The 5394-nt window shown below is 47.7% G+C and overlaps 1 pseudogene; it reads right to left on the reverse strand.

Moving 5' to 3' along the window:
- Positions 1-254: 254 nt before the first annotated feature.
- LOC139832222 (uncharacterized) lies at positions 255-4930 on the reverse strand (annotated as a pseudogene).
- Positions 4931-5394: the final 464 nt, after the last annotated feature.

A 5394-nucleotide genomic window follows, 5' to 3' on the forward strand; every position in this document is an offset into this window, starting at 1 on the left:
CGGAAACTGCTAGTATACACCTAACAACCAGTAGCTCAGGGTACAAAAGGAGGGGAGAGCAGAGAGAGCTTCCCGTGAAAACCTCGATCTCCTGTAACAGCGTTGGCGAAAGGGTTGGAAAATCTCCCATGGTGGAGCTTCTCGAAGATGTTGTTGGTGCTCACGCCCTAGGACATCTTCAGAAGCTCCGCCTCGGAATTTTTTTCCTGCAAGCCCGTGAAAGACTCCATCTCCTCTAACAGTGTTGGGGAATCTCCCTATATATATGGTACAAAAAGGCAACCATCTCCACTGTTAATATCTTACATACAGTTACGTGATTACACAAAAATAAATAGGAAATTGATTGCCATGTTGAGATACTCATTTGTGCAATGAACCTTCTTCAATTAACTTGATCATGGAGCATCTTCATCATTGAACCTTCTTCGGTCGTAACCATGGAGCATCTTCATCATTTAACTTGATGCTTGGGTCAATGTTCACTGTGAAGGGTGGAATTTCATCAAACTTATTGTAATCTTCTGACATGTCTGTCTTGTCCTCCACTCCCACGATGTTTCTTTTTTCATAAAGAACTATGTGGCGCTTTGGCTCATCGTATGATGTGTATGATGTGTTCGTTTCCTTATTTTTCTTTTTTCTTGGTTTGGTAGACATGTCCTTCACATAGAAAACCTTGGCCACATACTTGGCTAGGACGAATGGTTTGTCTCTATACCCAAGATTGTTGAGATCCACTGTTGTCATTCCATACAACTTGTCTACCTGAACCCTGCCTCCTATTATCTTGACCCATTTGCACCTAAACAAAGGGACCTTAAAAGAAGGTCCATAGTCAAGTTCCCATATCTCCTCTATGTAACCATAATATGTGTCATTTTAGCCTTTGTTGTTTATTGCATCAAAGTGGACACCACTGTTTTGGTTGGTGCTCTTTTTATCTTGGGCAATCGTGTAAAATGTATTCCCATTTATCTCATACCCTTGGAAAGTCAATACAGTCGAAGATGGTGTCTGGGCCAACAAGTACAGCTGATCTCCAACAGTGGTGTCATTCATGAGATGTTTTTGCAACCAACCGTCGAAAGTCGACATGTGTTCACGTATAATCCAATCGTCCGACTGCCCTGGGTTCTGGGAGCGTACAAAATTCTTGTGTACATTGATATACGAAGCCAGCAAGGTGGAACGTTGTAGAACTGTGTAGTGTGCTTGAGTGAAAGAATGCCCGTCCCTACATATCATTGCTTTCTTTCCTAGCGTGCCTTTTCCACTCAGTCTCCCCTCATGCCGCGATTCAGGAACACCCATCGGCTTAAGGTCAGGAATAAAGTCAACACAGAACTCAATGACTTCCTATGTTCCATAACCCTTGGAGATGCTTCCTTCTGGCCTAGCACGGTTATGAACATATTTCTTTAAGACTCCCATGAACCACTCAAACGGGAACATATTGTGTAGAAACACAGGACCGAGAATGAAAATCTCATCGACCAGGTGAACGAGGAGATGCGTCATAATATTGAAGAAGGATGGTGGGAACACCAGCTCAAAACTAACAAGACATTGGACCACATCATTCTGCAACCTCTGTAGAATTTCTGGATTGATTACCTTCTAAGAAATTGCATTCAGGAATGCACATAGCTTCACAATGGGCACTCGAACATTTTCCAGTAGAAGCCCCCTCAATGCAATCGGAAGCAACTGCGTCATTATCACGTGGCAGTCATGAGACTTCAGGTTCTGGAATTTTTTCTCTGCCATATTTATTATTCCCTTTATATTGGAGGAGAAGCCAGACAGGACCTTGATACTGCTCAGGCAGTCAAAAAAGATTTCCTTCTCTGCTTTTGTAAGAGCGTAGCTGGAGTAATGACGTCCTTTATCTGTCTCATGCAGTTTTTCTGGGTCTTTCATACGTTGCTGGTCCTCCCGTGCTTCTGGTGTATCTTTTGTCTTCCCATACACGCCCAGGAAGCCTAGCAGGTTCACGCAAAGATTCTTCATCACGTGCATCACATCGATTGAAGAGCGGACCTCTAAGACTTTCCAATAGGGTAGATCCCAAAATATATATTTCTTCTTCCACATGGCCACGTGTCCGGCAGCGTTATTCGGAGCAGACCGTCCGCCAGGACCCTTTCCAAATATTACTTCTAGATCCTTGACCATACCAAATATATCAGCACCATTACGGTGGGCATGCTTCTTCCGGTGATCTGCCTCACCGTTGTAATGCTTGCCTTTCTTTCTTACGGGATGGGTACGCGTAAGAAATCGACGATGCCCCAGGTACACGACATTCTTACATTTATCCAAATATTCACCTTTGAGCTCATCTAAACAGTGTGTGCATGCATTGTATCCCTTGTTTGACTGTCCTGAAATGTTACCAAGAGCAGGCCAATCATTGACGGTTACGAAAAGCAGCGCTCGTAGGTCAAATTCCTCCTGCTTGTGCTCGTCCCACACAGGTACACCTGTTATGGACCACAGATGTAGAAGTTCTTCAACTAATGGCTTTAGGTACACATCAATGTCGTTGTCGGGTTGCTTCGGGCCTTGGATGAGCACTGGCATCATAATAAACTTCCGCTTCATGCACAACCAAGGAGGAAGGTTATAGATACAAAGAGTCACAGGCCAGGTGCTATGACTGCAGCTCTGCTCTGCAAAAGGATTCTTGCCATCTGTACTTAGACCAAACCTTAAGTTCCTTGCATCCTCTGCAAAGTACGGGAACTCTCTATCGATTTTTCTCCACTGGGACCCATCAGCAGGGTGACTCAACATCTCGTCTTTCTTATGGTCTTCTTTGTGCCATCGCAACAACCTAGCGTGCTCTTTATTTCTGAACAAATGTTTCAGCCGTGGTATTATAGGAGCATACCACATAACCTTGGTAGGAACCCTCTTCCTGGGGCGCTCGCCCTGAACATCACCCGGGTCATCTCGTCTGATCTTATACCGCAATGCAGTGCACATCGGGCATGCATCCAAATTCTTGTACTCACCGTGGTAGAGGATGCAGTCATTAATGCATGCATGTATCTTTTGCACGGCTAATCTTGGAGGGCAGACAACCTTCTTCACTTCGTACGTACTGGCGGGCAATTCGTTACCTGTTGGAAGCTGCTTCTTAATTATTTTTAGCAACTTTTCAAATCCTGAGTCAGTGACACAGTTCCCTGCCTTCCATTGCAACAATTTCAGTGTGCTATATAGTTTTTTCTGGCCATCTTCGCAAGTTGGGTACAACAATTTGTTGTGATCCTCTAACATCTGGTCGAAGTTCAACCTTACTTTCAGTTTCACATTCTCTCCTTGCATCAGCAATGGCCCGACCAAGATCAGCAGCAGGCTCATCTGGTGCCTCTTGATCTTCTGCTTCTGTCGGGGGGAAGACCCCGGGTATGGCAAAAGACTGGGAACAGTTGGCTCAAGGCCGGCTGGCCCGCGGCAAAGGCCGGCTGAGGAGCAGCCGGCTGGAGCCGTGGCCGGCTGCCTTGCGAGTCGGCTGACCTCAGGTCTACGCTGGTCCAGTCATGGCCGGCTGCGCTGTGGCTGGGCCGGCTTCTACATGCCATGTCCGGCTTGGTTTCGTTCTCCCTGACCGGCTCGAGGCTGGTGAGCCTTGCAGGAGAAGGTTCAGGAAAGGCTATCCGGGTTCAAAAGTCTACGCTGACCTCATCTCCAGTGCAAAGCGAGGGGCACTGTGGAGCAATAGTGCCCTACGCCAGGGATTCCCGTCATGGCCCGGCTACGTCACACGGTGCAGGGCGACCGGCGGAGACAGCGGGCGCCCAGCGCACGCCGCTCGGCACGTCCCGTCTCCACTGACCTCGGCAGGAGGACGGACGCGACGCCCACGACCGGTGACGCCATCGCCTCATCATGATGCGGGAAAGCCGGAGCCGGCGGGCCCGACCAGTAGGCTATAGGGGCCTCTCTGTAAATGTAACTTGCACTATATAAGCCACACCACCCCTCTCATAGGAGGGGATGATCGATCACTACTCATTTCCATACGCAAAACCGCTAAGGAGAGAGGCCTTCTTCTACCTCTAGCCCTCTCTCTCAAGCCGGATACAGCTCAAGGAGCACCATTGTACTATCAAACATCATATACACTCTAGAGCAGGAGTAGGGGTGTTACCTCCATCCGAGGGCCCCGAACCTGGGTATGTCGCCGTGTCGCTCGTACTCATACCCGCATCCGGAAACCGTCGTAGACCATAGCAGGAACCACCTAACTCAAACCACCCTATGGCATATGCCGTGACGATACCACGACAGCTTCATTGTCTTCATTGCCTTCTGATGGAAAACAACCCCCCTTTGCAGTATCACCGTATTCAGGGAACATGGGATAGCTGTCATCATCCTCGTCTTCTTCATTGTCTTCCATCAGAACCCCTCTTTCTCCGTGCTTAGTCCAACAATTGTACTGGGGCATGAAACCGGACCGCAGCAGGTGGATGTGAATGGTCCTCGAGGAAGAGTAATTTATGACATTCTTACAATCAACACATGGACAATACATAAAGCCACCATGTTTGTTTGCCTCAGCCACGACGATAAAATTTCTCAGGCCCGAAGTGAACTCGTCAAAGCGTCGGTCAATGTACATCCATTGCCGATTCATCTGCATAATATAATTAAGCTTATCAAAAACCATTACAAAACATCATGATTAGTGAAACGATGTATATATATACACATGCATTTTATCAATGACAGATGAAAGGATAAAGTTGTTAACCTCGATGGAGAAGAAAAAAGACAGTTAAGTGTGGCTTGTTTTGTGTGAACTCAAGTGCCAAAACCTCTTAGGCATTTCATCGAACACCTCTTGTGCATATGAAGAGAGCAAAGCAACATACACCCCTCTTGTGCTAAGAAGTGGAAAATGGCTAAGTGTGGCTCACACTTGGGCAGGGGCAAGGTATATGTAGGCAGATGGGCACTTGGTCCCGGGGGACCAAAGGGTTTCGAGGTCTGACACGGCCTGCCACGCACTGCTCCAGCCCCTTTAGTCCTGGTTTGTACCAAAGACCCCAAACGAACCGGGCGCCGAACGAACCGGGAATCCCCCCCCCCCCCCCCCCCACCACCACTGGTCCCGGCTCTTTTTAAAACCGAGACTAATGCTCTCAGGGGTACTGGACAAAAGACATGTTTTCTACTAGTGACTCTACTTGATGCAACTACATTATTCTTATTCATTAAAGCTGTACAGTTATGAATACATCGCGCCCGGGTCAAGTTCGACACCGGCCGAGCAGCCGAGTAGATAGATCATCAAGCGGGCGTCGGCAGAGGCGAAGGCAGTAAGGGGCAAGCCAAGTACACCGACACTGAACATGGCCTGCCATAGTCTAGTTTAGT

The sequence above is a fragment of the Lolium perenne genome, chromosome 6, assembly GCF_019359855.2.
Source record: "Lolium perenne isolate Kyuss_39 chromosome 6, Kyuss_2.0, whole genome shotgun sequence".
NCBI lineage: Eukaryota > Viridiplantae > Streptophyta > Magnoliopsida > Poales > Poaceae > Lolium > Lolium perenne.